The sequence below is a fragment of the Sorex araneus genome, chromosome 2, assembly GCF_027595985.1.
Source record: "Sorex araneus isolate mSorAra2 chromosome 2, mSorAra2.pri, whole genome shotgun sequence".
Classification (NCBI taxonomy): domain Eukaryota; kingdom Metazoa; phylum Chordata; class Mammalia; order Eulipotyphla; family Soricidae; genus Sorex; species Sorex araneus.
The window spans coordinates 275,205,822-275,230,698 of record NC_073303.1 but is presented as its reverse complement, the minus strand read 5'-3'; the positions used below and the strand labels follow the sequence as shown (position 1 = coordinate 275,230,698).

At 58.7% G+C, this 24,877-nt stretch overlaps 1 protein-coding gene across 8 annotated transcripts in view; it reads left to right on the top strand.

Moving 5' to 3' along the window:
• ZBTB38 (zinc finger and BTB domain containing 38) overlaps positions 1 to 24,877 on the top strand; it is a 135,435-nt gene that overhangs the window by 92,067 nt on the left and 18,491 nt on the right. For all 8 annotated transcript variants that reach the window (XM_055129452.1, XM_055129453.1, XM_055129459.1 and 5 more), the window contains one exon: positions 238 to 342. The gene's annotated coding sequence lies outside the window, so the exon portion shown is untranslated. The remainder of the gene's footprint in view (positions 1 to 237; positions 343 to 24,877) is intronic.

Sequence of the window (24,877 nt, the reverse complement as noted above, 5' to 3'; positions counted from 1 at the left end):
GCGCGCGTGTGTATGTGTGTGCACACACGCATGTGTGTTGGGGTGTCTCCCACACTGGAGGGTGTAATGACGCTGGCGAAGGCCGCCCCCCGCCCCCCTGCCCCAATGAGTCGCCTTGCTCAGCACTCAGCTCTGAGTAGGTAAGGATCGGGGTGGCAGCCGGGTGACTGCTGCTGAGACATCAAATCCCGGCAGCGAGTCACGGGACACGGCCCTTTTGTCTTTGTTTTTTTTCAGATCTTGACGTGGAGGAGATGGAGGACTCGGGACCCAGGATTTCCAAGTGATTTCTTCCCGCGTATGAGAAACTCACTGGGTTAAGGCTGGTCTGCGCTCACTGAGGTAACTAAGTTTGTGTTTCTCCTTCCTGCGCCCACCAGAAATGGACAAAAGGTGGTGTTTTGGGTTTTTTCTTTTCTTTTTTTTTTTTTGGTGTTGTTTTGTTTTGTTTTTCCTGTGTCACACCGGATGAACTCCCCAGGGGCTGGTGATTTGTGCCAGCAGTTCACCAGGCCTGGGGCTGACAAAGTTATTAAGTTGTTAAGGAGACCAGGTGGGGAGGTCCCCAGGGCCACCGGGGAGCTAAGTGAACAGGGCTTGGGGACAACTGCTTCTCCGCGGCGTTGGCCTGTGGTGATCCTGGGAGCTTCCTGGAAGCGTCCCCGGAGAGCTCGGGCTTCTCCTGGCTGAGGGACCCCCCGGGCGCGCGCGAGTGGAACTCAGAGGGCGCACAGGGCATTGCAGGGGGCCCTGGCCGAGTTGGGGCTCAGCTGCCCCGCCCTCCCGAGCTCAGCGGCCAGCACCCAACTCAGATGCCGTTGGCGGGCGAGGCTGACGGCCCAGCCCAGGAAGCTCCACCTCCAAGGCCTCTGCAGAGGCCGCTTGCACCCACGTGTGTGTCCACTCCTAGGGCAAAGCACTCAGGACCTTGAGGTGCTAGAGGGCTGAGGGGGGCCACGCACAGTCCTCCACACTGTGTGCCGTGCCCTGCCAGGGCGGGAAGAGCTGAGAAGGGCTGAAATGGGAGCGAGCGAGCGAGCCCGGCCCGCACCTCCTGTCCGATGGTCGGAAGAGGCAGCCTCCCATGGGCGCTGGCGGAGGCTCTCTCCTCCCCTCCTCGGCCTGCTTTGCTCTAGTCAGTTGCAGGAAGTGACCAGATCAGTTGCAGGAAGTGACCGAAGCCACGGGGGTGTGAAGGTTTTGCCTCCCCGTGAAAGGTTGCGTCTCCGCCCCGTCCCGACCTCCAACTTACACTTTCATCCAGCTCTTACAGTTCATACTTCCAGTGTGGAAGCAACTCGCGGGCCCTCTAGGAATTCACTTCATTTGTTCTTTCAGCCCATCTGTATTGAGCCTCAGGTTTGGAAGACCGAACGATGACTGTGGTTTTAGCATCATTGTTTAGCATTTATCAGTCAGGTGTGGCCTTAACCTAGCCAGGAGTTAACTTAGTCAACTCCTAGAGGCTTTCTGACACGAAGGCGCTAAAATATCTCTAGATAGATAGTTCCAGAGAGATGTGGATCTGTCAACAGCGGTTCCAACCAGACATACAGAAAAACAAAATTAAAAAAAAAACTGTTTGTTTGTTTTGTTTTGTTTTGTTTTTGGGCCACATCAGGCGATGCTCAGGGGTTACTCCTGGCTCTGCACTCAGGAATCACACGTAGTGGCGCTTGGGGGATCCTATGGGGTGCCAGGAACCAAAACCCGGGTTGACCATACCTGATATACTATCTCTCCAGCCCCCGCTTTAAAAACAGTTGTTTTTTTTTTTTTTAAATAAAGCCTTTGTAAGTAATACCAGCTTTGGGGAAAAGATGGGGTGTGTGGGGGGGGGTGGGTATCAAGTGGTGTTCACACACCCAGAAACACCTCCTGGCGGTTCTTAGCCAGCTGGGTTCACTGATCAATGTGATGCCCGAGGCTGGGGCACAACTCAGGCCCTGCAGTGCTGGAGATCAAGGGGAGGGGTGAGGGGGGGCACCCAGTGGGTGCTCAGGGGGCCCTCAGGGCTGTACCCGGCAGTGCTGGGGGGACCGTGTGGCATCAAGGATCCAGCTGGGGTTGGCCACATGCAAGGTATGACCCTCTGTCTCTCTTAAGGAGATACAGTCTCCCGGCACCCCCCCTTCCTGCCCCCCCCCCCGGGATTTCTGCTTTTGGTTCTGCCACTACTGCCACCTGCGGCTCAAGGCCTTTTATTTGTTCACTCAGCCTCTAAGCAGAGAACAGAGCGGTATGGCAAAGGGACTTCCTTTGACTGGAATTGCTTTCCTCTGGAGCCCCTGTGGGCCGCCCAGGACCGTGAGTGTTCAGAAGTGGAGTCCTTTAAGAGACACTTGGAGTTACAAGGTCCCGAGTTAGTGTTCCAGTAAGGGCACCAGGCAACAGCAGTTGGCTCGTAAATCTTGAATGCTACTTGTACCAAGTGTCAGCTCTGACGAGAACAAATGAGACGTTGACTGTGCATTGTGAACTTTCAGGAGTTCTATAAACGTTGTGACAAATATTTATCATGTGTGTGTGGGGGGGTGTGTGTGTGTGGGGGGACTGGGAGAGGCGAGGAATAGGAGGAGCATGATCCTGAGCTAGAGAGAATGGGGGATGCTGAGCTGAACCCTCTTGGTTTCCTTCCCTCTTTGTCCTGTTACATGGTTGAGGAAATAAACTCGTAGCCAAGGGCCCCAAATGCCAGCAAAGATATTTTGAGGTGGAAGAGATTCCTTCTTGAAGTCCAGGATTGTTTCTTGAGGAAAAAAAAAATCATATTTAAGGGCCCAAGAGATAGTTCAGGGGTTAAGACCCTTGCTTTGCACACACCCAACCCCAGTTCAATGCCCGGCATCCTGTATGGTCCCCCAAGCACCATCAGGAGTGATCTCTGAGCACAGAGCCAGGAGTAAGCCCTGAGCACTGCCAGGTGTGATGCGCAAACATATGCATAATCTAAGCCAGGCCTGTGAGCATGTGCGTTTCCATAAGAGACATTTGAAAAGAGGAAGAGGGGAGGGTGGGAAAGCGCGGGGCCTTTTCGAGAAAAGGTCGTGAGTGTGTCTGAGTGAGAACCGGCCGCAGAGGCCTGGGGCAGGCAGCCCCGCTAAAGAGCATCCATGTCCCGTGCTTGCTGCCAGTCTGAGAAGGCTGAGTGCAGTAACCTCCAGGCAGCACTGCAGATGTTTGCCGTTTTGCCCGGGAGCTCTGGGAGATTAGGAGGTGGAGAAACCCACCCCCCAACCCTCCCCACCACCCAGGAAAGGGAGGTAAAGGGTGTTGGTGAGATGGTCTGCAGCAGCTGGGGGGCACGTGGGCGGTCCAGGGTGCAGGGAGGACTCAAACCCCACCCGAGGTTTCCAGAGCACAGGTCCGGGGAAGAGGGCCTGGATGATCAGTGTGGCGCTTTGTTCTGGGGGTGGCACCAAGGCAGCCACCCAGAGAGACAAGACAGTGCTCCAGAGGACATAGCCGGCTTAGGGGAAATGAGGATGAGGCAAGAGGCAGCACCACCCAGCGACGAGATGTTGCAGAAGGAAGAGGAGGGGGAGATGGGGCGTGGGGCAGGGCCTTTTGTGACGAGAAAGGACGGGGATCTCTCTGGGGAGCAGTTTGACAGGGGGACAGAGGAAACATGGGGTGCCTGCATCCAGAACCCCGGGCTGGGGGGGGTCCCGGAGTGGGAGGAGCCTGGAGTGGGAGGGGCGAGGCCCAGGAAGTGCCTGGCATTGGTAAGTGCTGGGGCCGTGTTCTTGGCGTGATACTAGACTCGCGGGATGAATATGAAGTGGCTTGGTTTGCACAAACTTTTAACTTGCTGGTGTGACTTGAGTGGTCAAGGGTCTGCCAGGCCTGGGTGAGGTCCCCAGTTTGATCCCCAGCACCAGACGGACACACACACACACACACACACACACACACACACACACACGCACACACTTCAGCTCGCGCACATCAAGGAGCCCTGTTCAAACACACTTCTGATTCGTAAACTTCAGGCAGGTAGAGGAGGCTGTGCACTTGATTCTCTTCTCAACCAATCGATTACGGAATCTCCGCTGATAGGATAAGTTCTTTAAAAACTTTCTGTTGACTCAGAGGGTGTGGGATGGTTCTGTGATTCCTTTGTCTTTCGCTCCCTCGATGTTGCACGAGGGTGTGTGTGTGTGCATGCGCACATGTGTGTGTGCGGGCCAGCGTCTCTGTGTGTGCACGCACACGCATGTTTCCACGGGCCTGTGAGCTTAGTGCAATGGAATGAGAGGACCCGGGGTCAGATAAATGGAGTTTCGTAACCTTGCTGGGCCATTTTCCAGGCTTGTGACTTCAGAAAAGCTACCCTCTTGCTAAGCCTAACTTTTTCCATCCATAACTCAAACAGGATTATTTTGAAGATTGAGTCATTCTACTTTGGTCAGGACTTTCACCGTAGCGAGCAGTTAGTGCACCTTCCCTCTCTGCCCCCTTGCTTAGGAGCGTCTACACCCAGAGCCAGTCTCCATGACTCATTTTATAACGGGTTGACGTTCTCCTGAAAAGAGTGCACTGGCCCCATAGCTGATCTCTCTGGTGATGGTTTAAGCGAACAGCGACGGAGGGTTAGGAATCCACCCAGGAGAGTCTTTAACTTGTAGATCTCCAGGTCCCTGGCCCAGACATTCAGATTCAGTAGGCTTGGGGTGAGGCCCCTTGCAGTGGTCACCGGAAACTAGCCCATCCCAAGGGGGATGTACTGCTCACTTCTCAGAAGCAGGGGAAGGGATAAAGCCGAGACCGATGCAGTGAAGTTAAGGCTCAGTCGGAATGGGATTGACGCTCAGCATTTTTCCTCCGACTCATAAAACATGGGGCATCATATTCATATTTGTAACCAAGTTATGAGCAAGCGGGTCCCAGGCAGCACTGGCCTGAGTGGGATCCAGGGAGGGTGCTCGGTGGCACGAAGCCGCCCCCACGTCAGCCTGTTCTCCCGGGGAGTAAGTGGCAGAGTCCTGAATTTGCAAAGCCAGTGTCACTTGAAATGCGGCTGCTAATAATATATTTAATGGGGGTAGCACAGCACAGCCCGGCCATTAAGCTGTTCTGACGCATTTCTCTCGCTGGCGCTGGCCTGTGCTTGATAACATCTCTGTCATTACCTCGCATTTCCCTCTTGCCCTCTTGGAATCGTTTCACTTTCAGGCTAGATCGCCTCGTTTTATAGATGAGAGAATAGTGGATCCTCTTTCCACCGCCCCGCCCCCCTCCATCATCCTAGCTCTCGTCTTGGCTCGGGCGCAAGAAAGGACGGAGCCATATATATTGCTGGATGGAGACTGTAACGAGAATCGGGAATAGATTTGTCTTGAGTGTGTTGGATTTCCCCCTGCGTTTCCAGTGTGCCATTTTAGGATCCAGTTCAACAGGGAATGTATGCATATTCGGGGGAAAACATACAGGGTCACTCTCATAGTGCTCAGGAATCACTCCTGGCAGGGCACAGGGCACCCTGCATGCAAGGTGCCCTGCGAGCCAGGTCCTGACATGCAAGGCGAGCACCTTGCCTGCCTACCAGCTCTCGGAGCCCGTTGATGGGGATGTCTTGACTCAAGCCCGTTGGTGGTTCGCTGCTGCTGCTGCTGTGGTGGGACGCCTGCCTAGAATCAGGGCGTTTCTGTTTATCCCCGGAGTCCCTGTCACCCATCGTGGGCAGTGGGGGTGGAGGGGAACGCAGCCCTCATGCACTCAGCCCGGTACCTCTCCTGCACGCCGTCTCAGCCATCCTGCTAGAACCCAGCCCCAGCGGCACAGACGCTGCAGGGTGCAGCCCACATGGCAGAGAAAGATCCTCACCCCTGCCCCTGGTATTATTGTAACCTCAAGATCCCCCCCCAACACACACACACTGGCAGCGAGTGGGGCAAAGGGCAGGTTGCAGGCTTGAATTCGGCCCACAGCACCTCCCGGCCACGAGCCGAGCACCTGACCCAAACCGGGCCCCGTCAGGAGTGTTCCCCGAGCTCAGAGCCACGAGTGAGCCCCGCGCACAGCCGGGTGAAAGAGCTGTGGCCCCCCACGCCCCCCACTCCCAAGCTTTCCCGGCTACCTCTGCATGCGCGCGTTCCACTCTCAGGGAGAACGCCAGGGGACGGGGGCTCCGCAGACCCCTCCCCCGTGTCTTGCTGTCACTCCCGGGCCCGGAGCTGGGCTGCTGCCCTGTGTGCCGAGAGCGCAGCGTTCCTGCTGGGAGAGGACGTGGGCAGGGGTGAGGGAAGGAGCCCCGAGCCCCGCAGAGGGGGCTGGGGACGAGCTGAAGACCCCCGCTGGGGAGCCCCAATAGCCAAGGCTGGGCCCTGCTTCTGCTCAGCCTCCTTCCAGCTCCGGCAGCGGGTTCTGTTCCTCCTCTAGGAGCAAAAGCAGATGGAGCTGGGCGGGCGCAAAGGGAAGGGGCGGCGGGGGTCCACGCCATGTCGGGGGGGCTCTCGGGGCTCCGGAGCCCCCTCCAGCGGTCCCCAGAGGCTCGCGTGCCAGCCCGCCTTTGGGGGGTGCCGCTGCCTCTGACACTTGCGGTTGGAGTGTTTGGGTGTAGTTCTGCCCTGGGGGCCACCCTCGGAGGTGCCCAAGGGGCTACTCCCAGCTCAGTGGACGCTCAGGGCACCGTCGTGTGTCCGGGCTTGGACCCTGGTTTCCGACGTGCAGAACCCGTGAAGCGGTGGACCCAGCCTCCCCACCCCCGCCTTACGCTTAGGAGGCGCTGCCAGGATTTGTCCCGGGAGGAGGCGTTTGCTCTGGCCCAGAGACCCCGCCTGGCCAGGACTGAATCCGTAGGGGCCGAGGGAGGGATGGAGACGTCCCGGCTGGAAAGAATCTGCAAAGCCCTCGAGCCCGCCCAGATAAGGGGAGGCGAGTCCGGGGAGACAGGACATGCTCAAGGTCGCGCGGCTTGTGGCTGAGAGGACCAGAATCCAGTGTCCTCCGCGCAGTTCCTCCAGGCGGGCAGGGGACTCGACCCCCGCACGTGACCGGGCACCCACCAGCCGCCACCCCCTGTGCGGTTCATGCCAGCTCTGGTCACCGAGAGCACTTGGTGCTCTTCCCTCTCCGGGCAGGAGTGTTGGAGAAGCCCCCCGCACAACCACCCAGCCCCAAGGCTATCCCCGCTGGTGTTCTGGGAGAGCCCCGGCCTCCCGTGGGCTAGCCTCCACCCCGGGCCTCACAGGGCTAGCCTCCACCCCTGTCAGGCCTTGTTCTCAAGGTTCATTTTTATTCCAGAGGGTGGGAGGCGGCTCCCGAGTAGTGCTCGGAGGACTCGGTGGGGGTCCTCCCGGCAGTTCTTGGCCAACCTCTCAGTGCACGGGCCTGAGGAGGCCGTGCAGGGCGGGGGACCCCAGGGCCTCCGGGCGCACACCGGTCAAGGCTTGGGAGGGGTGGTTGCTGCCTGAGGTCAAACCCGGGTGGGGCAGTGCCACCCCCTCCCCCTTCTTGTTCTTGCTTGTGCAGCCACATGAGTCTGGGAGGGGAGAAAGGCGCCGTCGAGGGGCACAGCCCCCGCAGCCCCTCTGCACACCGCCCCCTGCTTGTGTGTGTGTGTTGGGGGGGGTGCAAGGGGGGCTCGAGCCCCTGGCTGGGCACACGGAGGGGGCAGTTGTATCCGCAGAATGAGGTGATCCCGGGCCTTCCTTCCTGCCCGGGCCCTGCTCCGGGGTGTGACCTGACTTCCTTTGTTTGCTGTCCCTAGTCACGTGCCCGAAGGTTGTCGCGTCAGTCCGTCAGAGAGCAGGGCTGTGAGCTCATCATGTCACAGCTCCCCTGTCCCCCCATGCCAGCAGGGCACCCCGGCCCTAAACTTACAGGCCCTCTCCTGCTCCCTTGCCGGCTTTGAGGTGAGGGTGAGTGTGCATACGTGTGTCTGCGTGCATGCGCGCGTGCATGCTTGTGCGTGCATGCTTGTGCGTGCATGCTTGTGCATGCTTGTGCGTGTGTGCATGTGTGTGCGTGTGTGTGTGTGTGTGTGTGTGTGTGTGTGTGTGAGTGTCCTGCTGCCATCCTCGCTGCCATCCCTGCATTCTGGTCCTGTGGGCCCTGGGCGCCACCTCCGTGCCCGTTTCCAGAAGCCGTTCCCTCGGGGGCTCGCATCCCCTTTCTCTCCCAGGGGGCTGGGCCTTGCTGCCCTCCTCGGGAGCTGCCTTGTGGGCCCCTCTTGGCTCTAGTGCAAGGGACGGACGGGGCCCCCAGAGGATGCCGAGGCCTGGGGGCCGTGGGACAGCGCGGGCCTGGGTGCGCACTGTGTTCCGAGCGGCTCTGCAGGGCCAGCTCCTGCCGCCAAGGCCCAGCGGGGTTCCCGAGGGTGGTGGTGCAGCCACGCACCCAGCCCTGCCCCTCCCCCGCCCTCCGCTCCTCTGCAGAAGGCAGGGCCGAGGGGCGGCAGGCGGCGTTGGAGCGAAGGTTTCTTGCTGTTCCAGGGGCTCTTGTTTGGACACGCTCAGGAAATCTGCCCAGAGTGACTGGCCACGTGGGGACGGGCTATTTTGGGCCTTTCTGTTTGAGGAAGGCGTCTCTGATAAGGCCTGCGCGCTCCTCGCCCGTCCCGGGGCCGGCGTACCGGGCCTCTCCCGGTCTCCGAGGAAGGCGCCGAGGGATCTGCCCTTCCAGGCTCGCAAATAGCTGCCTCGCGCGTGCAGGCACACACGCACGCACGCATCTGCACAGACGCACCCGCACCCGCACCCGCGTCTCCTCCCCCGAGGCAGGAGGCCCTGATGTCGCCGTGGCACGGGGCCATGACTGGCTGCGGCTCGGCACTCTAGGTGCCCCTGGACACTTGGTCCCGTGACTCCTGGTCCCGAGGCCCCCCCCACCCCCCCTTCCCCGGCTGGTTTCTCCCACCCCGGAGACGGCGGCTGTGCGCCGAGTTCGCGTCCTCCCGCCCCGAGGAGTCTGAGTGTTTGTTTTCTCAAATGAAAGCGCAAGCAGAAACTCGAGTTGCTTCACAGAACGGCCTGTTCTTCCGAAAACTTATTTTCATGCGGGTATATTTAAAGCGTAATTTTCCTAAACAGCCTGTTGTGGGTTTTTCATCTGCGGTGGGTTTGAGTTGGTGATGGGGCGGGGGGGGGGGGGGAACGTGTTTTTTTCACAGACGTGCTCCAGGCTTTGTCCCTGCCCGTGTGCGCGCTCACACACACACACACACACACACACACACACATACGTGCACACATACACACCGTTATCTCAGAGCTGGTGAGGGAGCAGGAGAGTCCAATGGTTAGGGCATATGCCAAAAGATTGAGCCGAGTGCCAGCCCCCGTTCCGGGGGCCCACACGCACTTACTGGCAGCTCCGGTGGAGGCCGCTGAGCGCCACCGGTGTGACTCGGGGAGTCCCGCACCGTGGCCCCACGCAGAACCGCGCCTCCCATCCCTCGCATTTCAACCTCATTGGCTGGAAATCCCCCGGGGAGCCCCCCCTTCCTCCTGACTGGGAGGCACCCCCACCCCCAAACAAAACGAAAAGAAGCTGCTGAGGGGCCGAGCGTTTGGATCCAAGCCTCCCGCCAGGGGCCCGCGCTCCCCGTTGGTTTCTTTCATCGAGTCCGCTGCATGCGCCTGTGAGCGCGCAGTCTTGGCAACATGACCAGGGTCCCTGCCCGCCCCCTCAGCGCGGCCGGCCTCGGGGCCCCCGGGAATGGGTGTCCTTCTCAGGCTGCAGCATGGCCAGCGGGGCCTCGGTCGGTGGAGAGGGGCCGGGGCACAGCGAGGAGGGATTGCGGGAGACAGCACTGAGCAGGCGACTTCTCTGCCCGAGGCCGCTGGGCGCTGTCCCGAGGCGAGACCGTCTGTGGGCCGGGAGGGGAGGCTTTGGTTTCCACCCGCGCAGACACAGGCTGCTCTCCGGAGCAGAAGGCTCAGCTCCACCAGCCCCGGAAGACTCTAGCAGGCAGGTTTGGGTCCTTGGGTGGCTCCAGAAGGTTCTGGAATGTTCCCTGACTGTCCATAGCCGGAGGACTCATTTCCGTGGGTGGGGCGTCCAGAATTTGTGTCTCGGAGCGTAAGGACCTAGCAGTCCGCTGAGAAGCACCACCCCAGGCACCAGCACCCCTCTCGGCACCTCAAGGCGTGAGGCACAGTGACCCCCTGGCAGAAAGTGCTGCCCCTGTCAGGAGCTTGTCAAGAATCGAGGGGCGCCGCCTTTCTTGAAGCTTGAGCGGCTTTTACGATGAAAGTAACTTTCGGAGCGGAGTGTCTGGTTTGCCGCCTGGAGATTCCTGTTTGGGGGCACGTCCACCCCGAGAGTGAGCACGCCAGGGGGACATGGGAGGAACGGGTGGGGGATGACCCCGGGCCTTGAAGCCTTAGGCCGCAACGCTTTGGTCGTCTTGGAAGCTCGGAGACTGACCTCAAGCTCAGGCTTGCTGTTTGGGGAGGAAGTGACGTGGGCTGGAGATTGGAATGTTTCCAGCAGAACAACACGTCCTGATGATTAATGTTTCGCTTTTATAGCTTAGGCTCCAAAATCCCTGGTGACCGCCGGGGCTGGACTCTGTGGGAAAGTGCTTGCCTGCCGGTGTGAGGCCCTGGGTTCAGTCGCTGGCGCCATAGGAAATCAGTAAGATTCAGGTCTGTTCGGAGGCAGGGAGGCGTTGGGACTTGACCCTGAAGATGTGTGTAAGAAGACAGGGGGGTTAGGTTGTGGCAAGCTGGGTGGGGGTGCACGTCACCGACATGTTTTAGGTGCTGTGGGGCCCAGGGGAAGGAGTCTAGTGGCCGAGCTCCGTTCCTTTGCCCACAGTCACAGCACGCCACCCTCCCACCGCCCACCCATATGGTTTTCCCCAGTGGCCGCCTGCCTCGTCTCTTCTTGCCACTGGGGATGTAAATGACCCCTCCCCTGCAGGCCTTGTCTGTAGGGTCAGCAGCAGGACACGCCGTGGCTGTCCTGGGACGCCTGAGAGGCGTCAGCACGGAGCCACCTTCATCTTGCCCCTGTGTGCGCCTGTCTCAGGACAGAACAGCGAGAACCCCACAAAGGAAGCCCCTCCCTGTCCGGCCCTGTCCCTCCCGGGGCGGCTGGGCAGAACCAGGCCCGAGGGAGGCCCCACAAAGGGCCTCGGGGTCAACGGCAGCAAGCTTGGCACGACGGCCCGGGCGCTGGAGCGGCCCGTTTGCCCAAGGATGCTTTCTCGTTATCCCAGTTCGCAACCTCCCAGTTCCCCTGGACCCGGGACAATGTGACAATTGTCTGCTCTGGGTGTTGACACGGGCTTGACCTTCTGCACATCCTGGAATTTATAATGCCGGCTCTTTTTTTTCTAAACATCTCCAGCCCCTCCTTGCCTCCACCCCTCTCGCGGTGCTAAGCGAGCCTGCCCACCTGCCTCGCACAGGGCCCGGCGTGTACGGGGGGGCTCAGTAAATGTCACTGACCCCACCGTCATCACCACTATAGCGATTATTCGTCCAGGAGGTGAGGAAATTGGGGTTGCCTTCGATGCTGTTGGTGTGTGTGTGTATGTGTGTGTGTATTGAGGGGGTTGTCTCCTAAGTGATGCCTGGGGTTCTGGGATTGATACCCCATTGACACTGGGGTTCTGGGATTGATACCCCGTTGACACTCAGCCCACTTTACCAGATAGTTCAGTGCTTGGCTTGGTGGTGTCAGGGGCCCAATCCGGGTTCCCGGGCACACTGGTCATTCTCCCTGTCCACTGAGCTCTCTCTCTTGCCCCACGGTTTTTCCTTTCAACCCTGGCTGTATACCTTGGCTGTGTCCACAGGAATGTAACAGAGAGAGACCACGCATCCTTGGTCCACTGGGACAACTAATCCAAGGCCGAGGCATGCACCTGTGTTTGGGAACTCGGATCTAGATGCCCAGGATGACCCAGAGGTGGGCAGGCAGAGATGGTCACTCACACATCCGGTGAGGAGGGGCTTTGGGACAGTCTTGGGGGTGTCCCTGTAGGTCAGGCTGTAGGGATCCTCGGAGCCATAGTTTGAGCGTTTGCTTCTGCCGGCTGCTGCCCCTGACCATGCCATGGCCTGGGCTTGTTTCTAAACATACACTTGTTTCTACACACACACACACACACACACACACACACACACACACACACACACACACACACACACACACACACATTCTCACACTCCGACTCACATATGGGCATGCACTCACACACTCCCCACTGACCTGGCTGTGGAAACTGTGTTGGCACAAAGGGAGCTTCCTGTGGCAGAGGATGGAAACGCTGCGTGTCGGGGGAGCACAGCTCCCGCCCGTGCAGACTCTGGCACACACATGGCAACGTGTGTTACCATGAAAATGAGCGGCAGGACTCACCAGTGAATCCTGGAGCCAGACAGCTGGCTGCAGGGGTGGCTCCAGACGTGTGCCAGGCTGATTTCCCCGGGGCCCCTCAGGTGGGAGCAGGCGTCCTCTCTCCGCCTGCGCCAGATGAACCCCGGTAGCCGCAGACCTCCAGAGCCCAATCCCTGCCACCCTCATGCCCATCTTCACAGGCTCCTCCTGGGTCACCCACACAAGAGACTAAATCTGATGAAAAGGGGCTGGAGCAATAGCACAGCGGGTAGGGCGTTTGCCTTGCACGCGGCCGACCCGGGTTCAAATCCCAGCGTCCCACATGGTCCCCTGAGCACAGCCAGGGGTAATTCCTGAGTGCAGAGCCAGGAGTAACCCCTGTGCATCGCCGGGTGTGACCCAAAAAGCAAAAAAAAAAAAAAAAAAAAAAATCTGATGAAAAACCCAGGTACTCGGGACCAGTGACTGAAAATGCCAGGGCTCAAGGGGTCAGGACTGGACCTTCCCTTCCCATCTCCCCACCCTTCTGGGGTCCTGGCTGCCACACCCACGAACTACCTCTGGGTACCCTTTAAGTGCATTAACGGCCATGACCCAGAGACTCACAAACGAATCTCGGAACCAAGCAGCTCGCTGCAGGGATGGCACCAGACCCACATTATTTAAAATTTTAGACTCCCAGGACGCAGAAGGGGCCGTGCGCTATCTCATACCATTTTTTTTTCTATTTTGTTGAATCATTGTAAGATAGACCCTTACAGACATCTTATACTATTCATAACAAGCAATACGAAATCAATTATCTAGCATCTGCCTATGGGGCGGGCTTGAGTGGTGGTGGGAAACTTCGAAATAATAAGGGTGGTGGGGAGGTGTAATGGTGTTGAAATATTGTCACTGTCACTGTCATCCCATTGCTCATCGATTTGCTTGAGCGGGCACCAGTAATATCTGCATTGTGAGACTTGTTACTATTTTTGGCATATGGAATATACCATGAGGAGCTTGTAATCAATTATTGTGAACAGCTTTATGAAAATGACAATTTTTTAAAAATAAATATTAAAAAAAATTCTTCACAAGACGGAAAAAAAAAGACAGAAAATGAGCATTAGGGAGGAGACCCTTCATGTGTGGGGGCCCCAGAGCCCAGGTGGCCGCTGAGGACGCGTGTTGAGGGACAGAGACTGCCCACCCCTCTCCGTCTCGGGGACACCCGTCCAGACAGGAAGCGCCCAGGGAGCTGAGGAGAATGAGGTCAGCACCTCTGAAGAAATCCTCGGCATCTTCCCGAATTCCTTCAGGAAGTGAATTGGCTGAGGGCTTGCTCCACCCTTCAAAGCCGTCACCTGTATTTTTTTTTTTTTTTTGCTTTTTTTTTTTTTTTTTTTGGGTCACACCCAGCGATGCTCAGGGGTTACTCCTGGTTCTGCACTCAGGAATTACTCCTGGCAGTGCTTGGGGGACCATATGGGATGCCGGGGATCGAACCCAGGTCGGCCGCGTGCAAGGCAAACGCCCTACCCGCTGTGCTATCGCTCCGGCCCCTCACCTGTATTTTTTTTAAATTATTATAATACCTCAACTTACCAAGTTGTTCATAATACAGTTGTTTCAGGCATTCAGTGTGCCAGTGTCAGTCCCACCAGCCGTGTACCCTTCCCTCCGCCAGTGTCCCAGTGTCCCACCCTCCACCCCAGCCTGTCCCCTTGCAGGCACAAATTTGCTTAATATTGTTTGTTGCACCACCAATGCAAGTGGAACTTTCGAGACTTAGATCAGTAAGCGTCGATTTGTGATCATTGTTGCATCCCACGGTGATGACACCAAGGTCTTTGTCTGAGGATCTGCTGTGCTTGTTGGGCGCTGCTGTGTCCTTGTTTGGGCTGGTTGAGCTCGGTGGTCTGCGGCACGACTTTCCCATCAGATGGGCTGACAGGACTGTGAAATTTGGGGGTGTCACCTCGGCAGCCACACGGTTGAGGAGCTAGGAGTTCTGAGACAGTTTGGTATCTTGGCAGTTGGACGAAGTCCAGCCATGGAGCTGGGCCGTTTCTGTGTCAGAGGGTGGCAGGGTGGCGGGGAGGGGGCGCTACTGGACCTTCAGGCAGAAAGGGGGATCTTCCCGCCCCGTCCCAAGAAGGCCCCAGAGTGCTCAGCCCGGCCCAGCCTACCTGGGGAGACTCGGAGGATCATGTTCTTTGGGAGACGTGGTCTGGGCCGCTTCTCTACCGGCAAGATAGATGGCGCGTGTCCTCGCCTGAGTCTGAGGGCAGCTTGGCCTCTCACACTTCTTTCACCACCGTGGGGTGTCTTCCTCCTCTGAGGGAGTTTCAGGGGGCTCTGGGCTCTGGGCACTCGTGCCCTGTCCTGTGGGCTGCCCCCACATCCTGGAACAACAGCCTCCCTCTCCCCACTCCCTTCTTACCCCTCCTCCTCCTCCTCTTCCTCCCTTCTCCTCCTCTTCCTCCCCTCTCCTTCATCCTCCTCCTGTTCTGGAACCAAAGGCTCAATCTCATTCACTGGGCTGAGCCTTGGGGTCTGTGGTGGGTTGGATGGAGCGCCCCTCAAAGGCTCTGAAGGGAACCTCTTCTTTTTTTAATCATATGTACTTTAATTTTTTTTTTAATTGAATTACCATGTGGAAAGTTACAAAGTTTTCAGGCTTAAGTCTCAGTTATACAATGATCGAACCACCCGTCCCTTCACCAGTGCACATATTCCACCACCAAGAACCCCAGTATACCTCCCACCCCACCCCCACTGCCCCGCCTGCGTAGCTGATTACATTCAATATTTCAACAAAAAACTCACTATTATTGTTTGGAGTTTCCCCCCCCAAAATCAGACGTGCTGAAAAGGAAGCATTTGATAATTTGTTTTCCATTGCTGAGAATGAAGAGATATGACGTCGCGCGGCCTTGGATTTCTGTATTTTAGTAACTAAGTCCAGGGAAATTTCTGCCAGAAGTTGCATCATTGCAAGCTCGTACCTCTCTTTAATGGTCCTTATAATATGGTGGTCGCCACGCTGCCCCCCCACCCCAAAAGGAAAAGCCGAGATCTCTGCACCGCTTACGCTCCTCTCAGCACTGCCAGAAGTGATCCCTGAGCAGAGCCAGCAGGAGAAAAACATTTCTCCTCCTGGGGCGGCATGGAACCGTGGCTTAGTTCACAGTCTAGAGACATTTTTGCAAGAAGATGCTGGTACCAAAAGTAAGTAGGTGGCCTCTGGGATCATGGTCATTCAGCAGCAGAGAGGCTGCGCATGTGCGGCCGCTCGGGTCACATCTCGGCCGAGAGTGGCACCGGTAACGCCCCCATCCAGAGATCTCCCGCGCGTCCCGTTGCTGCCTCTGAAGGGAACCTCTTTGGGGAAGAATCTTGGTGCTTGTTGGTTGAGGGCTGATGGGCTCCTCCTGGACTCGAGGCTGGACCCTCAGTCCTGTGAGATACACGGGAGAGGTCCATGGAGGACGAAGCAGGTGAAGAGGCGGGCAGGCGTGGGAGAGAAGAGCTGCCGGCCAAGGACTCCTGGACGCCGCAAGCAAGAAGAGGCAGGAGGGCTGCTCGGCCTGGGGGAGGGGTGGGGGCAGCTGTCCAGCTGAGGGTCCCGGAACCGGGAGCAAACACACAGAGGTTCTGTGTGGCCAGTTTGTGGTCATTTGTTACCATGGCCTTAGTAAATGGACATAGCAAATGCCCACACCAGGAACCAGCATGTCCAACCTTTCTCTGCTCCGGAAGTTAAAAAGCAGGTTTTGGGGGGCCTGAAAGATAGCCCGGGGGTTAAGGCAACCTGTCTTGCATGCGGCTGACAGGATTCAGTCCTCTGCACCGCTTACGGTCCTCTGAGCACTGCCAGGAGTGATCCCTGAGCAGAGCCAGCAGGAAGCCCTGTATATCCCTTCACCCCCCTGCCTTCCCCCCACTCCAAAAAAAAGGCAGTTCCGGGCCCCTCGCTGGCTGTAGGATTCAGCCTGGGGTGACAGCCAGAGTGGAGACTGTCAGCGAGGGCCTCCCAGTGGTCTCAGAGCCCCCACACCACCTGGCCTGGCCTCCCTCAGCCCCTTCCTGGACCCCATTTTCACCCACCTTCCGTCCCCAGCGGTGTCTGCGCCGGATTCTGCTGCCGGCTCCCGGGGGTCAGTGGTGTTGCATCTGGCGCCCCCGCCCAGCTCCCCCGCCGTGGCCAGTGTGAATGCCCCCAGCGTGGAGCTTCGTGTCCAGGGCCGTCCACGGGCTCCTCAGAGGGGCTCAGCCTCCAGAGCCTCCCTCCAGCCGGGTCTCTCCCAGGCAGTAGAAACGGGGGGGGGGGCCCTTCTTGATCAAGCCCCTGACGCTTGCACCCATGGGGGTGTCAAGCCTTTTTTTTTTTTGCTTTTTGGGTCATACCTGGCGATGCACAGGGGTTACTCCTGGCTGTACATTCAGGAATTACTCCTGGCGGTGCTCAGGGGACCATATAGGATGCTGGGAATCGAACCCGGGTTGGCCGCATGCAAGACAAATGTCCTGCACGCTGTGCTATTGCTCCAGCCCCAGGGGTCAAGTTTTTGGCCCTGGCTGCCACGTGCTCGCTGTGTAGGGCTCATACCCCCCCCCCCCCACACACACACACAACCTTCCCACGCTGTTCCCTGGGGCCCGGCTGCAGGTTTGTCAGATGGTTCCTGAGTGAGATCTGGGCACTGGCGCCTTTGGGAATCAGCTTGGGGAATGGAGGGTTCCGGGGGCAGGCGACCCCCTCGTACCCCACATTCACCCAAAACTGAATCAATCCCGTATAGAATCGGAGCCTGAGGGTTGGCTCCCCCACCCCAAGGTCATGGGTAGGTGAGTCCCACCTGGATGTCGGGGCTGACAGTGGTTGCACTGGAGGGTGGGGTGCCATTGGGCAGAGCGGGACGCGGGCCCCTCCCTGCCACCCCTGCTGCCCCTCCCCCAGCAGCATTTCCTGCCCTGTGCCTTTGCTCCCACTCTGCCTGGGCTAGAAGGCGTTTGCCTTCTTGGATCCCAGAGACATGCTCTCCCGCCTCACTCACGCCCTCTCTCTCCCTGCCTCTCCTTCCACGGCGCCCCGGAAGAGCTGACAGGAAACCGCAGGAGGCCGCTGAGCGAGAGAGGAAATAGAAGATTAAATTCGGCCAACAAGGCAGGGAGGGGGCACCAAGAGCTGGGCCAGGGACGTGGGTGCTTGCCTTGAATGTGGTTGGCCCCAGTGCAGTCCCACCCCACCATGGTCCCGAGCATCCCTGGGTGACGCCGTGGATGTTTGCTTCTGCCCCATCACCACCCGGAGGAAATAAATAAGGGAGAGAGTTTTTCTGACTCCCTGAGCAAATGAACCCAGACCCTCTATCCCTCATCAGATGCTGGTGAAGGAAGCAAAAGACTGTGGTCTTCGCGAGAGTGGAGGATTTGCTTAGAAATCAGGGGCCAGAGGGATAGCACAGTGGTTAGGGCGGTTTGCCTTGCCATGCACCCAACTGGGCTTCCGTCTCTGAAATTTCATACGGTCCTCTGAGACCCCCAGGAGTTACCCCTGAGTGCAGAGCCAGGAGCAAGTCCTGAGCACAGCCGGGCGTGGTCCCCAAACAACAGGAACCCAGGAAATTAGCCAGAGGAACCTGCGCTGAGCACGGGCTAGCCAGGGCGGTGGACATTGTCACTTCTTACTGTCTCGGTCATCCTCTCGGTCGTCACAGCATGAGTGGCGCAAAATGCCATGGAATCAGGTGGCACAGAATGACAGAAGCCAGAGGAGAGGTGAAGAGCTGAGGTCTTCACGGACCCGTGTGGCTCCACAGAGATTTCCTGCCACAAGAGTCACTGCCACTTAACACGGGGTATGCCTAGGCCACGTGGCAGTACTGTTGGGGACAGTGATACAGGTATACAGAGCGACAAATATGTGTGTGTGTGTGTGTGTGTGTGTGTGTATGTATGTACATACGTATGTTTGGGGCTATACCTGGCTATGCTCACCTTCTGCTCCAGCCTTGGTGGCTGGGGGTCACTCCTGGCTGTGCTGAGGGGACCATGTGACACCACGTGTTGAACTCAGTGACCGGGGAGCCCCAAGATCCTCGGCGTTCCCTCCAACTTGCTGAACCCCCTCCCGATGCTTTTTTTTTTTTTTTGCGTTTTGGGTCACACCGGGCGATGCACAGGGGTTACTCCTGGCTCATGCACTCAGGAATTACTCCTGGTGGTGCTCAGGGACCATATGGGTTGCTGGGAATCGAACCTGGGTCAGCCGCATGCAAGGCAAACTCCCTGCTCGCTGCCGATGCTTCTTATTGCAGATACGTTTGGTGGTTTTTTTTTTTCTTTGGTGGGGAGGGGACAATACCCCCCATTGCTCAGGGAGCACTCCTGGCAGGGCTTGGGGAACCATTTGTGGTGACAGGAATGGAACTGTGTTGGCAATGAGCAAGGCCAGTGTATCAGCCCCCAAATACTATTTTTAAATTTCTGCTTTCATAGTGGCCAAGTACTTTCTGTTCGTTTGTTTCGTTCTCAGGCTGCTAAGTGTTTTCATGTCCTCTCACAGGTGTGAAAGGGTTGGAAATTCACCTCACCGGTGCCTTTCTGGCCAGTGGCAGATTTGTGGCCCAGGGCTCCACGGGATGGAGGGGGGGCGGGGTGGGGGAGGGGAAGCAGATTGTGTTGGCAGAAGCAGCTAATGATTTGTGGTGTTTTGAGAGGCACATGCAGTCAGACATGAGTTCAGCATAACACAGCACCACCCTTAAACATAACAATCCAAAGATGCAACGGCCGTTTCTGCTCCTGGGCATTTGAAATCATAGTGGCTGCGTAGCCTCGCGTCTAAGTAGGTGAGGAGGGGTTCGAGTGGCATCAAGGCTAGAAACCCCGCTTTGCCACGTTGGAGCTGAGTGGCTGGAATGTGGGCTTGATATTTTGTTTTTTTTTCCTCGGGAGCCTTAGTATCTTCATCTTTGAAATGGAAAGAATGTTTCAGAGCCGACCAGGGTGTTGTGCGAAAAAACCAGGGCCAGTAAACAGCGTGGGAATCACGAGTTTCTTTGTTCTGGGCCTGGGTTCCGGAAACTGGCCTTTGCGGACATGGAGGTCGGGAAGGAGGTGAGTGGGCCCGGGAGCCGCAGGTGGGGACACGGAAGCGATTGCAGTCTGTCCCGATTCTCTGCTAAGCAGGAGGTGACCTACGGGGGTGGGAGGGAACCGCGAGAGAACAAAGGGGTAGGGGGGTGAGGGCGCCAGGGGGATGGCCGGAGAGCTCAGTGTGGATTCAGCCAGCCCCACACACCCTCCGAACCCCCAAAACGAAAGGAAGAGAGAGAGGGTGGGAGACGAGATTCCTGCTGTACTTCTGTAGACCTCAGAGCAGAGACTGCGGGTGGGGGGCGGGGGGCAGGGGAGGGCAGGGCTTGCGATCACACCCCTGGAACTGAGGCCCAGCTCGCTCTAGGGGACTCAGCACTCAGCACCCTGTTCTTTCACCCTTGGGTGATGCCCAGCGGTTCCATTTCCAGCAGCTCTGGAACTGCCCGGGTCTCCCCGGCCCGGCAGTGCAGGGCGCCTCCTACTTCCTTTCTCAGGAGGAAGCTGCGGCTTTATCTCCTTCCCTCCCCCCCACCCCACCCCCTGCCTTTTCAGTTCTAAGCTATTGGGAGAAAATTAATCTCTCCATGCCCTGATCCTGAAAATGGGGCCCGAATAGTTCAGGCCCCTGCTTGCGTTCCGCTGGCTGCTGGCCCACCTTCTGCTGCTGACAGCACCCCGCTGCCCCGCGCGGTACCAGAAGTTTCAGAAGGGGCTGGAGGAGGGAAACGGCTCGGGCCTAGCACACTTCAGGAGTTTGCAGGTTTATTTTAAATAGCAGTGGCCCCCTCAAAGGTGCCGGCAGTGGGCAGGTGAGTTTCCAGAGCTTCGGGGGCACCCAGTCGGCTTGGAGTGACAGATGGAACCACTCTGGGGTCGGGCCACTTACCTTACACATGCAGCCCCCGACCATTTTGATCTCTGGCAGCTGATGCCACCCCAGGACCGTTGGTAACCCCCCAGGACCCCTGGACCCGAGCAGGACCTTCTTCCCCAGCCCGAGCATTGAACCATCTGACCAGTACACCCCCTGGCTCTTTACTGTTGGGGACACTCCCTGTACCCCCCCCTTAAAAAATTCATCTCTGGAAGTTGGAGAGGACAAAGGGAGAAAGGACTGTCGGTGCCAGCCGTGTGTCTGGCCACCAGTTCAGTGGCCTGTGCTCTGTGGCCGCACGCCTGGGGGCGCTCGGGTCCCTCCCTCCCCCTCGAGGCACCCCCATCCCCCCAGTCTCTTTCGCTTTGTTTTATAAATCAGGAGGCTCAGCAGGGGGTGGGGGTGTCCAAGTACTTCCTGGTCACCCCATAGGCCTCAGCCCTGGCTTCTGCCTCTCTGGGAGGGTCACCCTAAGGCACGTGGCACCCAGAGTGTGGAATGTGGTCACGGGCGGGGTCACGGCACTCGGACCAGACTGAAACCCCGAGTTCCTTTTGTCTCCGACGTTGGGCCTCTTTGTGGTGGGGGCGGGGTGGGGCATCTGGCTGGGAGAGGGGTGCCCGGGCCTCAAGGGCTGCTGACCGCGGGGCGGGCTGGCACATGTGCCCCCCAAGGCCCCCACACAGTGATCTCGAAGGAGGAACAGGCCATGCCGGAACTGCACGGGCCGGTGCGTGGCCACCCCCAAGTGGGAAGAATCTCCAGACTCCGCCGGTGGCTGGCTCAGAAGCGGCGTGGACATGGTCCACTAACCAGCAGGCAGGCGCCCTTTGCCTTTTTTTCCTCCTAAGACACCCACTGTCTGTTCATTCTGAAAGGACGCTTCGTCCTTTCAGAGAAAGGCTGAGGGCTGGGGGGGCGGGGCAGGGAGGTGCCCGCTGGCTGACCAGAGCGTGTGGATTCAGCACCATCTTGTGGACACGGCGCTGTGAACGGGCAGGGGTGTGGCCGCACATGTGCAGGGGACCTCAAAGCGCTCCCCCCGCCACAGCTCTGCCCAACAGGGGCTCAGCCCCGAAGTCTGGATGAAGACGGATGCCCTCAAGCCGGACCCTGGGGGGCAGAGGGGGGGGTCACTTGATCGCTCTCAGCCCACGCAGGCTGAACCTGGGGTGACGAGGGGTGATCCAGAAGAAGCCTGGCTCCCCTCTTACAGTCAGGACGCCCCCCCTGGACCCTGCCCGCCTTCCCGGGGTGAGATGGGAACAGAATGATGGATTCGGGGGACAGAGCCGGGGGCGAGCCCGTCTCCCCACTCGGCCACTCTGGGGTGCTGGCTGTGCAGAGCAGGACAGACGAGGAGCAGCATGGGGCAACCCACAGCCCCCGTCGGCGGGGAGACCCCCCTCTGCTGGTGCCTACCCCCAGCCTCTTCCCTGCTGATTCTTTGATCCTTCCTGGGCGAACACGGAGCGCCTCACGCTCTCTCCTCTCGCATCTGTCAGGGGTCAGTTACTGCGGTCAGCCACTGGGGTCCGCCACTGGTCAGTTTCAGGCTCACCGTGGGATGCCTGCCCTTGGGCAGTTGTTTGGGGGCCCCCCGGGGGTGCTCAGGGCTCACTCCTGGCCTGGCAGTGCTTGGGGGACCACAGGTGATGTCAGGGCGGAACTGGGATGAGACACATGCAAGGCAGATGTTTCACCCCTGCACTTAGTCGGTGGCTAAGGACGACTCCTTGGCAGTTAGTCATTTTTTTTTTCTTTTTGGGTCACACCCGGCGATGCACAGGGGTCACTCCTGGCTCATGCACTCAGAAATCACCCCTGGCGGTGCTCAGGGGACCATATGGGATGCTGGGATTCGAACCTGGGTCGGCCGCGTGCAAGGCAAACGCCCTCCCCGCTGTGCTATCACTCCAGCCCCGGCAGTTAGTCATGTTAACGACAAGCTTGACTTGGGGCCCGACACTAGAGCACACAGAAGGCTGATCCCGGGAGATGCTCTCACCTGCCCAGTTGTGCGGACCAAGATGCCGGGCTGCAGGGTCAGGAACTGGCCCCGTGTGGCCGCCAAACTGGAGGCCGGAGCTCGGTGTCAGCCGAGGAGCCACAGGCCACGGGCCGTGGTTGCCTTGGCCCAGAGGAGCCTCGGGTGGAGCCTGCTCCAGGAGCACCTTTTGTCGTGCTCTGGAGTCCCTGCTCAGTGGCTTGAGTCACCCCAGTGTGCCCTTCCCCTGCCCCCTGCTGGTGGTCCCCTGTGTGTTGCGTGAACGTTCGTGCAATCGGAGGCACTGAGATAGGAACGCGGAAGAAATGCCTTGATTGGAGGACTAAGGCTCGCTCTGGCTCTTAGCAAAGGCAGAGGGCCTCGTGGACCTCCTTTTATTGATCATGGTAGCTCTAAAGGGCGCGGTACAGTGACGTCACCAAAGGCATCAAAAGATATTACAGGAAGAACATTGAGGCAACATTATTTCCTTGTATCCGCAGGCCAGTAATCTAGGCCTCCGGATAGAAGATGCAAAACCAAAACTGAAACCTTTCTTGGGCTAAAAGCACTTGGATTTACATCCCAAAGACAAAACTGGGCCTGCACCTGAAATCTACATCCCAAAGACTAGGCTGGGCCAGAGCCTACAATTTACAATATCAAAGGTCAGGCCTGGCTAACACCATCTGCATGTCAAAGACCAGCCAGGCTTCTGTGAGAGAAGGAAAACTGCTCTTTTCAGTATTCTGAAATTATTTTTCTGAAGGCAGCTTGAAGGGGGAAAATGTTCAGCTTCATCCAAACCAGTCAGGACACACGAGAAGTCTCGCCCATTTTCATGGGTCCCTATGTTCCTATCCGTAGTACGGTACAGTCTACATGGGCTCGCCCTGGTAGCTCAGTCCAGCCCCAACACCTGTGTTACTCTCAGAAACCAGCGCGGGGCTGAGGTGGGCAGCTGAAACAGAAGGAACCGGGTGCAGGGTGCTGGCTGGGCATCTGGGAACTGCTGCTGGGGTGCCCAGGGCCATGTTGGCCGTGGGGGCTGCCTATGCAAAGGGCCTGTGGCGGGCAGACCCCTGGCACACTCAGGGTACAGGAAGCTGGTGCAGGGTAGGGTAGAGCAGTGATCTTCCACCGCAGGTGTAGGGGGCTGAGACCCGCCTGCCACCACCTGGGACCACGCTCGGGCTGGTTCTGGGCCCTGAGCCCAGCAGTGGAGAAGGCCGTCGCCCTGGAGGGAGGGCCCCCTGCAGTGCTGTATTCGAGGCAGGACTGCAGCAGCACGGGTGAGCGGTCAGCGGGGTCAGCTGGGCCCCCGCCTTCCCTCGCTGAGCCTCCAGGCCAATTGTTGACCCGTTTTCTGTGCTTGGGCCACTTTGCTTGCCCGGGGCCCCTACTGCACAGAGCCTGGGGCCGGCACAGTGACGGGGAGGTCCAAGTCCTCCCCGACGCCCGCGTCCCCAAGGGGCTGGGGGGCTTCTGGTGGGTGCTGGGCAGTGCCCACAGGTCCATACTTGGGCTTTGCAGGCCAACAGAGCATCCCATGAGGGCGGGTAGTGGCAGGAGCAGGGCCCAGACAGTGCCGGCCAGGGGCAGGGGAGGAACAGGCGTCCGGCAGGTGGACGCCTGGGGCTGCAGCCCAGAGGGTCTGGCCAGGGCTCTGGCTGCCATCGTCACATCAGGACAGAACCGCCCCTGGCTTCCTGCCCCAGGGCCTGATCCCATGTGCTTTTCCGGGTCCCTCTACCTGAAGCAGGGGCCAGAGATGTCCCCGACTGAGCAGGACACGGCCCCCGGGCTGACCCCAACTCTGGGCTCAGCCCCAACTCTTCTCCTTGTTGTTTTTGACGTCAGGCTTGTCCGGAAAGAACCAGAGTGGGGGCTGGAGCAGGAGGACGGCGGGTTCGAGCGTTTGCCTTTTCCGCCGCCAACCCGGGCTTAGTCCCCAGCACTGCAGACAGTCCCCCGAGCACAGAGCCAGGAGTCGGCCTTGAGCACCGCTGGGTGTGACCCCCCCCCCCACAGAACAGACGGAAAGAAGCGTGTGAGCAGAGTCTTGAGCAGCGTTTTTCTCGTGCTCACACCCCTGTGGGCCCCCAGGAGAGGTCACAGGCCACTGGTGAGAAATTACTTGAGGGACCGAGGCACAAGACTGGGGGCGGGGGAGACGGGTAGGGCAGGATGGAGGGCGCAGGAAGAAAGCAAGATCGGCTGGGGAGCACGGCATGGGGAGCACGGCGGGGGAAAGGTTGAGCAAGCCTGGTAGGAGACCCCTAAAAGCCGGACACAGAAGGAGCTGGGGTGAGGGGTGGGGAGGCGAGGAGGGTGCAGGGTGGCCGGCTGGGCGGGAGCAAGGCAGCCCTTGGTGCTCCGTCCGCCTGACCATCTTGCCCATCTGTCTGGTCCTGGTGACCAGCTCGAGATTCATTCTGGTTCCCAGGACCTGAGACACGCAGCAGCCTTGCTCCCCACCGCCCCCCAACCCCGCCGAGGCGGCACTGAGCCAGGACGAGGCTCAGAATTAGCTGGTCCCAGAAAGAGGTATCTGGCTTTTTTTTTTTTTTTTTTTTTTACTTTTTGGGTCACACCCGGCGATGCACAGGGGTCACTCCTGGCTCTGCACT